Source organism: Herpailurus yagouaroundi, unplaced genomic scaffold (assembly GCF_014898765.1).
Source record: "Herpailurus yagouaroundi ecotype Mexico unplaced genomic scaffold, PumYag 210, whole genome shotgun sequence".
NCBI lineage: Eukaryota > Metazoa > Chordata > Mammalia > Carnivora > Felidae > Herpailurus > Herpailurus yagouaroundi.
The window spans coordinates 134936-147882 of record NW_024412441.1 but is presented as its reverse complement, the minus strand read 5'-3'; the positions used below and the strand labels follow the sequence as shown (position 1 = coordinate 147882).

General features: G+C 39.9%; 1 long non-coding RNA gene across 1 annotated transcript in view; it reads right to left on the bottom strand.

Annotated features, from left to right (window-relative positions):
* Nucleotides 1-12724, bottom strand: part of LOC121016195 (uncharacterized) — a 21994-nt gene extending 9270 nt beyond the window's left edge. Inside the window, exons 1-2 of the long non-coding RNA XR_005784155.1 lie at nt 12434-12724; nt 2604-2610 (exon numbers count right to left, since the gene is read on the bottom strand). This is a non-coding gene — a long non-coding RNA (uncharacterized LOC121016195). The remainder of the gene's footprint in view (nt 1-2603; nt 2611-12433) is intronic.
* Nucleotides 12725-12947: the final 223 nt, after the last annotated feature.

Below are 12947 nucleotides of genomic sequence, written 5' to 3'. Positions count from 1 at the left end.
GGGGTCTGCCTTCAAGAGATCAGACTTGGGAACAAACTGCTACCACACAGCATAATTGCTTTGAAGGGAAGTGGGTGGAAGGTACCTTGCAACTATCAGAAAACATGAAACCAAGCATTTCCACTTAGCAAATGCCAGGCTCTGAACTAAAATCTATATGGTACATTATTTCCCTCATTCAATCCTCATGACAACCCCATGTGGTGGTAAGAAACTTGCCTAAGACCACAACCAATATTTGAGCCTAGCTTATCCAGTCTTCTGGTACCAACGCAGAAAGCTACACAGAGACACAACAGCTGATACAGTGAGTCCTTGTCAGTATGTCCAGCCACTTCTCTATGCTCTGTTAACAAGTTAAAAGCCATAATAGCCAATATAAAAACTGATTTAAAAAATTTAGATGTTGAGTATGTAATGCATTCACATGTTTTTCCTCTGCATGTTTTTCTTGAACAGAGACGATGCATTCTCATGGTTCAAACATTTTAAAAAAGTAAGCAGTTACAGTTAAAAGTCTCCTAATCCTGTCTTCTATTGGCTCATAACCCGGATTGCCAAAAAAGTAATGCCTCTTTTAAGTATTTTATTTGTATGAACATACAAAGAAAAACATATATATTCTTACTTGGCATCTTTTTTTTCCTCACAAAAGATAGTATACCATACACACCATTCTGCACCTTATTTTTTCAGTTAGTGATATACATATATATTGAAGATCTTTCTGTATCATCAGTACATAATTGGCAGCATAGTATTCCATTTCATGGATACACTATAATTTATTTGGCCAGTTATTTATTGATAGACATTTGGATTGTTTCCAATTTTTTTTAAATTTTTTTTCAACGTTTTTATTTATTTATGGGACAGACAGAGACAGAGCATGAACGGGGGAGGGGCAGAGAGAGAGGGAGACACAGAATCGGAAACAGGCTCCAGGCTCCGAGCCATCAGCCCAGAGCCTGACGCGGGGCTCGAACTCACGGACCGTGAGATCGTGACCTGGCTGAAGTCGGACGCTTAACCGACTGCGCCACCCAGGCGCCCCATGTTTCCAATTTTTTACTACTATAAACAATACTGCAATGCAGAGTCTCATACATAGGTCAATTAGCACGTGTGCAAGTACATCCTCAGAGTGAATTCCTAGGAGTAGTGTTTATTGCTGGGTCAAAGGATAGATGTATTTGTAATTTGGATAGATATTGCCAAATTGTCCTCTATAGGGATTAAATCAATTTACATTCCTACTCGCAATGGATGAGAGCACCTGTTTTCCCACAGCCTCTCAACACAGAGTGTTAGGAAACTTCTGGTTATTTGCCAATCTAATGACTGAAAAATGGTACTGCAGCATTCTTTTCATTATAAGTAAAGTTGAACTCCTTTTTATGTTTAAGAATTTGTATTTCCTTCTCTCTGAACTGTCTATTCACATCCTTTGTCCATTTTTCTCTTGTTGGTTTTTTTCCCCCGGATTCAATAGGAGCTTTTTCTACACAAAGGAGTTTAGCTTCTGCCTATTCCCTAAATTGCAGCCACTTTTCCGTAATATTGTGTTAGAAGGTCTAAGCAAGGCAACCAAACATGTATTGGATACGATATAAAAGTATTCAAAAGGAGAAGGTGATATATCATTATTTAAACATGATTATGTAGCTAGATAACTTTAAAAATTGATTCAAATTAATAAAATCAATTGAATATTTACACATAAAGGAAATGGAAAATAGTGTTGGGTCCAATAAGAATATAAGATAAAATGCATATAATAAGACCATTTCTATGTAGTAGGAATAAGAAAACATGAAAAAGAGACTTTCTTTATAATAACTACACAAAATACAAAGTACCTAGTAGAAGTAATTTTGTAAGAGTATGACCTATATGAAGAAAAATATAAAACTTTATTCAAGTCTTCATTATTAAAAGAAGACTTGCATAAATAGAAGCAGACCAGGTTATTAGATGAGGAAATTACATATTTGAAAGTGACCACTTATCAAATTATTTTTTAATGTTTATTTATTATTTTGAGAGAGAGAGAGAGAGAGAATGTGTGTGTGCACACACGAGGAGAGGTAGGGACAGAGAGAGAGGAGAGGGAAAATCCCAAGTAGGTTCCATGCTGTCAGCACAGAGCCCGACGCAGGACACGAACTCATGAACTGTGAGATCATGACCTGAGCCGAAATCAAGAGCCCAACGCTTAAACAACTGAGCCACACGGGCACCCCTATCAAATTATTTCATAGGTTTAATGCCATTAAAGCAAAACTATATAACTTAAAATTTGAGCAAGTATTAAGTTCATGTATAAAAATAACAAATCAAGGATATACACATATACATGTGTTTTAATTCTAAAATCAAAAGAGTCGTAAGGGTAGATTTCACTCTAACAGATTTTAACATATATTATAATGCAATAATAAATCAAATAGTGTGGTTTAAGTGCAAGATTAAACAGATAAATCAGTAGCCCAGAAATATACTCAACTGTAAATAGGAAGACGATATATAATAACAAGAGGTAAACAACATAATAGGGAAAACTTTGTAATTCTAATAAAAACTATTGCTTATGTGGAATATACTCTCTGCCTAGAACTCTTTTAAATTCCTTAAGTATATCAATCCAATTAATTGTCATTTCATTTTAATCCTATTAGATGCTACTTAACTAATGAGGAAAATGAGGCACAAGGAGGGTAAATAACTTGTTCAAGGTCATCCATATAGCTAGAAAGTGACAGGGCAGGACTTAAACCCAGGCAGTTTGGCTCCAGAGTTTGTGGTCTTAATCATTTGTAACTAGGATAACTGATTACAGTTTGTAAAAAGGAAAAAAAATAAGAATACAGGCAAAAAATACTATACTGATGCATAATTTTTGAAAAATTTTAAAAGTAATCCCTACACCCAACATGGGGCTCGAACTTACAATTCCAAGATAAGAGTTGCATATTCCACCGAATGAGCTAGCTAGGTGCCCCAATGATGCATATTTGAAAGTCTGCTATAGAATGTCATAAAGCCTCTACCATGTAATTCCTCTGCTTTGCTCTCTACATTTCTGTGTTCTTTGAAGCCTTCTACAATTATAAATCCTTTTATAATTTAAAGAACAAAATAGAATAATTTGGGACAGTGTAGATGCAGATTCTCAGGTGTATGGAAGTTATTAAAAACAGCAGGGTGAAAAAATACCCAGCAGAGTGTTCAGCCAATAGAATTGAATAAAGTTTGTCAAGAAAGGACAAATGGAGGCACCTGGGTGGCTCAGTTGGTTGAGTGTCCAACTCTTGATTTTGGCTGAGGTCAGGATCCTGGGATCAAACCCTGCATCAGGCTCCACACTCACCATGGAGCCTGCTTGAGATTCTCTCTCATCTCTCCCTCTGCCCCTCTCCACTGCTCATTAACGTTTATTATTTATAAATGTTATAAATCCGTTATAAATCTGAAGCAGGTCCCAGGCTCTGAGCTGTTAGCACAAAGCCCCACACAGGGCTCAAACCCACAAATTGCGAGATCATGACCTGAGCTGAAGTTGGACACTTAACTGACTGAGCCACTCAGGCGACCCTCTCTCTCTCTCTCTTTTTTTTTAATAGGCTTCATGCCCAACATGAATCTCATGACCCTGAGATTAAGAGTCACATGCTCTACAGACTGAGCCAGCCAGGTGCCCCAGTGTGTGTGTGTGTGTGTGTGTGTGTGTGTGTGTGTATGTGTATATATATATATATACATGTGTGTGTGTATATATATATATATATATGTGTGTGTGTGTGTGTGTTTTACATATATATATATATATATATATATATATGTGTGTAAAGGACAAATGGAATGATCTAGTAAACCCAAACTCTTATGTAAACTCTATATTAAAAACTATTCTAGTAAACAAAGTGTATTTATCAGCAACTTTCCTTTATTTTAAATTTCTGCACATAGTCCTCACACACCCCTGTCACTCCTCCTTTCCCACAAGAATATGTAGGAAGCCATTACAAAGCTGAAACAGTAACTCCAACCCATTACTAACAACCTCAAAGTTTGGGGGCACCTGGGTGGCTCTCTCAGTCGGTGAAGCATCCGACTTTGACTCAGGTCATGATCTCACGGCTTATGGGTTCGAGGCCAGCATTGGACTCTGTGCTGACAGCTCAGAGCCTGGAGCCTGCTTCGGATTCTGTGTGTGTCTCTCTCTGTGCCCCACCCCCGTTCAAACTCTGCCCCTCCCTCTCTCAAAAATAAATAAACATTAAAAAAAAACCTTATAAAAACCAAACTCATAGTTTCATAGTTACATTAGGTAAAATCTGAAATGAAAAAAATACTCAGTTCACTAACTCAGTAAAGTATGATAAAAAATCCATTGAAAAAGAAGAATGTCTTAACCTCCATCATATTAGAGAGACAGACAACTCCAGCTGCTGAATTCGTTAAGTTCTGATTCTGGTTAGTCCCTATGAATAAAGCCTCATGGTGACAGATTCATCTCTTTCATTTTTACCAATATCAGAAAGCTTATGAGTTGATTTCACTCTTTATTTCTTAACTGTGGAGTTTTTAAAAGCAAACTCTAGTGGGGGGGGGGGGGGGGAGGGAAAACCAGCAAAGTAAGTTCTTCATCAGGCTTATGCCTTCTTTGAATGTTGTAACTCTTTATGCTAGAGGTAGCAGAAAGAGCATTGGAGCTGGAATCAGAAAAAGGGTGACATAATCAACATTGGTCAGTATATGTCTTTTTAAAAATTTTTTTAATGTTTATTCATTTTTGAGAGACAGAGCCCAAGCAGGGGAGAGACAGAGAGGGAGAGAGGGAGACACAGAATCTGAAGCAGGGCCCAGGCTCTGAGCTGTTAGCACAGAGCCCCACGCGGGGCTCAAACCCACAAATCGCAAGATCATGACTTGAGCTGAAGTTGGATGCTTAACTGACTGAGCCACCCAGGCGCCCCTCTTTTTTTTTTTTTTTTAATTTTTTTTTGACGTTTATTTATTTTTGAGACAGAGAGAGAGAGAGAGAGAGAGCATGAATGGGGGAGGGGCAGAGAGAGAGGGAGACACAGAATCGGAAACAGGCTCCAGGCTCTGGGCTGATGGCTCGAACTCACGGACTGCGAGATTGTGACCTGAGCTGAAGTTGGACGCTCAACCGACTGAGCCACCCAGGCGCCCCCCTTTTTTTTTTTTAATAGGCTTCATGCCCAACATGAATCTCATGACCCTGAGATTAAGAGTCACAAGCTCTACAGACTGAGCCAGCCAGGTGCCCCAGTGTATGTCTTGTATATGGTCATGTCCCTCACGTTGAGCCCCAGACTCCTTATCCATGAATAAGGCAGCCCTGCACAGGATCGCTTAGAGGGACAACTGAGCCTGTGTATGTGAAAGTTTTTAAAAAGATAAAGTGCTCCACATTTGCCTTGAATTATGTTTAAAGCCTTCTTGTCAATATTGTTGTCAAGGTAGATGACTGAAAAAGTTGTTTTGTAGGGTGCCTGGGTGGCTCAGTCGGTTAAGCAACCAACTTCAGCTCACGTCATGATCTCACGGTTTGTGAGTTCGAGACCCTCATCGGGCTCTGTGCTGACAGTGTGGAGCCTGCTTAGGATTCTCCCTCTCCTCTCTCTCTGCCCCTCCTCTGCTCTCTCTCTTTCAAAATATATAAATAAAACTTAAAAAAGAAAGAAAAACACAATCCACAAATAAAACCAATACTCAAATGCAGGATTACAAAATTGCAATATATTTCATCTTGTTTCAAACTGATACTATTTTTTCACACTTACAATGATCATTATAATTTGGACATCCTAGTCTCTGACCAAACTTCCCCCCACCCTGCCCTTTTTACTTTCTTTCTTTCTCTTTCTTTTCTTTCTTTCTTTCTTTCTTTCTTTCTTTCTTTCTTTCTCTCTTTCTCTCTCTTTTTCTTTCTTCCTTCCTTTCTTTCTTTCTTTCTTTCTTTCTTTCTTTCTTTCTTTCTTTCTTTCTTTCTTTTTTAATGTTTACTTATTTCTGAGACAGAGAGAGACAGAGCATTAGTGGGGGAGGGGCAGAGAGAGAGGGAGACACAGAATCCGAAGCAGGCTCCAGGCTCTGAGCTGTCAGCACAGAACCTGACACGGGGCTCTAACTCACAAACTGTGAGATCATGACCTGAGCTGAAGTCGGTCGCTCAGCCGACTGAGCCACCCAGGCACCTTGTCCTTTTTTCAACTGCTCTTCACCAGGATTCTTTGACCTCTACTCCCCTTTCTCCTCCTTTTGGCAGAGTTCCTTCCGCCTTTATTTCTTCTTTCTCCAGCCTTTAGCTCTTGGCCCTTTACTTTGACCCCTCTGTTCCCTTGCTTTTCTGTGGTTCCACCTGCAAAGGGTCCCTTGGCACTGACAGGCTGAAGTGTTTCCCATTATCCACAACAGTCTTTTCAAACCTCCACAATCTCTGACCCTCCCACCTCACTCTCCAAGAATGACCTCACCTCCTACTTGAGCTAAAACAGAATGCTAAAAGGAACTCCCCCGACTTCCTGCCACCAAAATAACATCCCTCCTTTCCACCTATTAAGGCTATTTTTTCCCACCTATGCTGTGGATCACACACCACACCCCCTTTCTCTTGGGCTTTGCCCTGTTAATCAACTCTCTCTCTGAATCTTGCATCTCTCTCTGGTTCACGAATCTTTAACATGGTCACTTATAATTCAACAGTTCCATGGAGTCAGCATGAAGGCTCCTGTCCATGACGCTCCTGTGCTCACAGACCTAAGCGTTCTTCTCATTATTCTGGCTCTTTTTGGAGAGCCAATTAAGTTTACCAAAGAAACAGCGACAAATAGCTAGAAGAAATCTCTCTGCAAAGAGTTCTTTTGGAGCTTTTTAATCACCATGGAGTTGACGCTTTGGGTCACGTTTGTGAAATGGAATTACGAGAAGGTTCTTTTTTTGTGTGTGTGTGTAATGTTTATTTCTGAGAGAGAGAGAGAGAGCACAGGCAGGAGAAGAAAGAGAGGGAGACACAGAATCTGAAACAGGTTCCAGGTTCTGAGTTGTCAGCACAGAGCCTGATATAGGGCTCAAACCCATGAACCGTGGGATCATGACCTGAGCCGAAGCCAGCCGCTTAATAGACTGAGCAACCCAGGTGCCTCCAGACAAGGTTCTTTTGAGAGTTTTTCCACTGATGTTTTTGGTTACACAAAAAGGTGGGGAGGAGAAAGGTGGGAATACTTAATCAAGTTACTGAAAATAATATTGGAATAATTGTCAAATGTTATACCAGGATAACAATGAAGAGGTTGGCCCAACTTCTGGATCTGTGGTGAGTCAGATGCATCTCTTGAGAAGCTGGTAGTTAGCAAGACAGGTTGGCAGGAATTAACAATTGTCAGAGACCCAGGGATCCAAATAACCTACTAAATGGTCTCTGAAACTGAATTTGCTGCTATCCACATCTCATAGACAAAGAAGATTTGGAACGTAATCCACAGTAAGGGACTTGACGTCCTAAATATTTTAGAGAAGGCATTTGAATCAGAAGTCATAAAATCAAATGTAGCACAAGATGCCTAGTAGTTTTTTTTTTCTCTATTCTCAAGTCCTTTGTCTAAAATTTAAAAGATAAAATATTTGAGGCTTTTTTGGCTTGTAAATTCTCTAAAGTTTCATTCTCTAGACTCTACTATCAGCCAACCATTCATATGTATTTATTCAGCTTCCTCCACTTAAGTGCACTTAAGATTTGTCTTTGTAACTATTCCTTGTTACCCTTGTATTAAGTTATGTTAGAAAGCAAGAAACCTTGTTGATACTGAAATAGTTTCCTGCCAAAAGCCTTTGCTAAATTAAGATTTAATCTTATGCCCTTAGTTTTTATAGAAAGGTGATTATAAGAAATGTCCTTTCAAAGAAATATTTCCTGTTTCTTTTGCAAAGTCAAATCAAAGACGTCCATTTATTCATTCATTTAACAAATATTTATTGAATCCTGATTACATGCCAGGCTGAGGATACAAACAACGAATGAAACCCAGTCTCTGCTCTGAAGGAGAACACAACCTGGTGAAATGCAAACATATAAATAAATCATAGTGTTAGTGTCTGTAATTAGAGGCATGAATAAAGTGTTATGGGTGCAAAAGGAGGGGAGAGAGTAATTGGGCCTCAGGGCAAAGGAGGGCTTCTCAGAGACAGGCATAAGAAAGTTGGATATTACAGGTTGAGAAGAGCTCTGAACAGGAGTCAAGAAGAGAAAGGCACTCTGGAGCAAGAGCCTGAATACAGATGGGCCAGTAGGAACTTCTAGCTTCGTAAATTTGTAGAATGGTCATTAGGATAGAAAAAGAACACTGGAAGTATCCAGAGAGGAGGCCAGAAAAGTAGGTTAAGGTCCAATTTTAAAGAGACTTGAGGTATAGTGGGTGACATTTACAGGCCCTGGAGGCAGACTGCCCTGTGTAACTAATTTACCACTACAAGCAATGAAATCTGGGGCACCTGAACATCCCAAGCCTTGCCTCCCCATCTGTAAAAAAGGAATTCACTTATCCAACAGGATTTATTGAGCATCCATGATGGGCCATACACATAATAATAATAACACCTGCCTAATAGCCTTGTTGTAAGGATAAGTTAATAAATGTAAAGCATTTTGAGTGGTGCCTGATCCATGGTAAGTGCCAACTAAATGCTTGTTATTAGTATTAATTATTATAATGTTAAAACACCTTCTTTGGGGTGCCTGGGTGGTTCAGTCAGTTGAGTGACTCTTGATTTCGGTTCAGGTCATGATCTCATGATTCGTGAGATGGAGCTCTGTGCTGACAGTACAGAGCCTGCTTGGGATTCTCTCTCTCTCCCTCTTTGTCTGCCCCTCCTCTGCTCGTGTGCTCTCTCTCTCTCTCACTAAATAAATAAATAAATAAATAAACAAACAAACAAACTTAAAAAAAAACAAAATAAAACAAAAAAATTGCCTTCTTTTGTGATAAAGGGTGTGCTTTTTTGAAAATTTTTTTAACGTTTATTCATTTTTCAGAGATGGAGAGAGACAGAGCGTGAGCAGGGGAGGGGCAGAGAGAGAGGGAGACACAGAATCTGAAGCAGGCTCCAGGCTCTGAGCTGTCAGCATGGAGCCCGATGTGGGGCTTAAACCCACGGACCATGAGATCATGACCTGAGCTGAAGTCAGAAGGTTAACCAACTGAGCCACCCAGGCACCCCAAGGGTGTGCTTCTTATTCTGAAAACAACAGGGAGCTCTTAAAGATTTCTAGGGGAGGAATAATAATGGATTTTACTTTAGAAAGATTGGTCACAGAAACGGATAGAGGAAAAGATTGGAGAGACAAATTAGACTTGGGGAGAAAAATTAGAAGGTGATTCCAATAGTCCTTGATTGAGGGCCTAACACATGTTAGTGCTGATGGGGTCAGAAATGAAGGAAGAGATCTGAGAAATGTTTAGATAAGAGAACTTGATAATTGATATGGTAGCTGAGGTAGAGATGAGAAATCAAAGGTGACCTCCAAATTTTTTTTTTTTTTAGTTTATTTATTTTGAGAGAGAGGGAGAGAAAGAATGAGCAGTGGAGAGGCAGAGGGAGAGGAGGACAGAGGATCCCAAGGGGGCTCCAAGCTGACAGCAGAGAGCCCCATGAGGAGCTTGAACTCACAGACCGTGAGATCATGATCTGGGCACAAGCTGGACACTTAACTGACTGAGTCACCCAGGCACCCCAACCCCCAAATTTCTGGTGTGGGTGACAGAATTAATGGTGTCCTTACTGAGAAAGATAATGCAGGAAACAGATATGATGTGGGCATAGGTTGGAGTAAACAACGATAACAAACTGTCTAGCTTGGGACAAGAGGAAAAGGATACAGATTGGTAAGTGAGCATAATCACTTTAATGTTGTACACAGTTAATAAATACCACTTTGATGTAAAGATACATAGGAAGACTTAAAGAACAAACAAACCCTCCCCCTCCCCCAAACAGATTTCAACAGAAAGGGACTATAAAGTCAGAGATTTGGGGGTCATTTTGTTGTACGCAGTTGAATCATGGAGTGAATGAGATCTTGGCGAGATGGCCCTGAGGAAGACTAACATTTTAGTGATGGTCTGAGGAACAGAGGCAAGGAAAGGAGACTTAAATGGAGCAGTAAAAGGGGGCATGGGGGCTAGAAGAAGGTGGTGTAGAAGCTAAAAGAGAAGAATTTCAAGAAGGAGGAACAATCAACAATTTAGTCCTATGGAGAGGTCAGGTTCAGTGGTTCTTTAGAATCTGGGCCACTGGACCAGCCAAACTCCCTGGGTTCAAACCCAGTCTTTGCTTTTTAACTAGCCTCATGGCCCTGGGTGAGTTATTGATCCTCTCCTAGCGGCATCTCCTCAGCTGTAAAATGGAGATGATAATAAGCCAACCTCCTGGGGTGGTTGTGTGGATTATATGAGCTGATGTACATAAAGTCTTAGAACAGGGTCTGGCCTATGAAGAATAGGGTGTAAGTGTCAGTATTAACTGATGTGGTAAATTTTCAAGTAGGAAAAGCAATTATAAAACAGTCTATGCAGCATGATTCCATTTTAGTAAAAGGGGAAAAAATGAGTACATATATATTCACAGATGAAAGTTTAGAAACTGTTTACAGTAGTTTGATCTCATTTTTTTTTAATGTTGTGAAATTTTTTGCTTGTCATTTGAGAGGGACTTGCCTATGATTTTTCTGTAATGAATATATATTGAGTTTATAATTAAAATTATGCATATATATATATGAGAATAAAGCTCACCACAGCCCAAAATAATAGTAACATAAATGATGCTAATTAAGGGAGAAGCATATATTTTCTTTAGCATCATCACTGAAGCTCTACAAATCCTTGAAAATAGTGGAGTTTCTAGAAGTATTTGACAGTTAATAAATGTAAAGCATTTTGAGTAGTGCCTGACCTATAATAAGTGCCAACTAAATGCTCATTATTAGTATTGATTATAATGTTAAAATGCCTTCTTCTATGAGAAAGGGTGTGCTTTTCCAAAGAAAATCTAGGCCCTTGAGAGAGATCCTATCTCGACTTTGGACAGTCTCTCTCTGGCAGCATATTTCCAGGAATTGGGACCAGGGTTTGGCCATCCTGGGTTTCTCACATTTCTACTACCTGTAATGTAGGAAGTGGGAGACAGGGGACAGTTCTATGATAAGTTCTATTTTAGAAAGCCTGAATGTAAAATGAGGAGAGTACACCTGGTCAAGATCAAGAGTGGCATGCTCCACTGATTGAGCAAGCCAGGCGCTCTTAATTTTTATTTATTTATTTATTTATTTATTTATTTATTTATAAGTAGGAATGGTGGGTTTTTCTAAGTTTATTTATTTTGAGATAGAGAGAGAGAGTGCCAAGCAGGCTTCATGCTGTCAGTGCAGAACTTGATGCAGGGTATGATCTCACCAACTGCAAGATCATGACCTGAACCGAAACCAAGAGTTGGATGCCTAAACAAGTGAGCCACCCAGGTGCCCCTTGATTATAATTATTAAAACACACACACACACACACACACACACACACACACACACACAAGGGGGTCCTGGTTGGCTCAATCAGTTGAGTCTGCAACTCTTGACCTTGGGGTTGTGAGTTTGGGCCCCACTTTGGGTGTAGAGATTACTTAAAAAGAAAATCTTAAAACACACACAAACACACACACACACACACACAGGGGATGGAAGGAAAAGCTTCAACATACATTTATACTTTTGAAAAAAGAATAAATGAAAATATTCCACAATGATACCAAAAGTTATGGAGGTCCAATTTTTACTCTTCTTTCATTCTTTCTGTGTTTTTAATATATGGCTATACACATATTAAAAGTTTTGTTATGAATTATATTATATATATGAGTACAAATAAAATACATGTATTATTTAAAGAATTGCCATATGGGGGCGCCTGGATGGCTCAGTCGGTTAAGCTTCTGACTTCGGCTCAGGTCATTTGAACCCCACGTTGGGCTCTGTGCTGGCAGCTCAGAGCCTGGAGCCTGTTTCATATTCTGTGTGTGTGTGTGTGTGTGTCTCTCTCTACCCCTCCCCAGCTCACGCTCTGTCTCTCTCTCTGTCTCTTTCAAGAATAAATCAACATTAAAAAAAAAATTTTTTTTTTTTAAAGAATTGCCATAGAGGTCATTTTGACTTCCTGACCTTGTAGCTGGCGACTGTCTGCAGTCATTCTGTGTGTTCATGTCTGGGCTGATGCCACCGTGGAGGGGCTGGACAGGCCTAACCCGGTGGCTCCCGGTCCTGCCGATACCCAGATCCATTCCAAGCCATCCTGGGAGGAGCTCAGGACCATGGATGTCGCCATTGGGCTCACCTCCTGCTTCCTGTGTTTCCTCTTACCATGGGGCTGGGTCCTGTCACATCTGGAGAACTACAAGAAGTGGGAGTGAAGGGGGCTGGCCTGTCCCTCACCCTGTCACCTGACCACCCCCGTCCTGTCCTGATCATGTCTGCTACATTCCTGGCCGGCCTTTCCTGGATCATGCCCTTCAATTGCAGTGACCTCTTCTGCAATCATGACCTCTTGATTTCTCCACGGTGATATTCTGGGACCACATATATTGGTTTATAAGGCCCTGCCTGGTAGGGCCCTCCTTGTAACAATAAAGTCTATCTAAACCTTAAAAAAAATAATTGCATAGAAAAATGTATGTATCCAGCATCCAACATTTAAAAAAGCAATCATTGTCAATATATTTGAAATGCCTCAATGGTGCCCAACCTCAGTCATGTCGCCTTCCTCACCCCAGTAAAACCATTACTCTGATTTTTATACTTACATTCTCTTACTTTCTTTCAGTTTTATGATATATATATATATATATATATATATATATATATATATATATATATA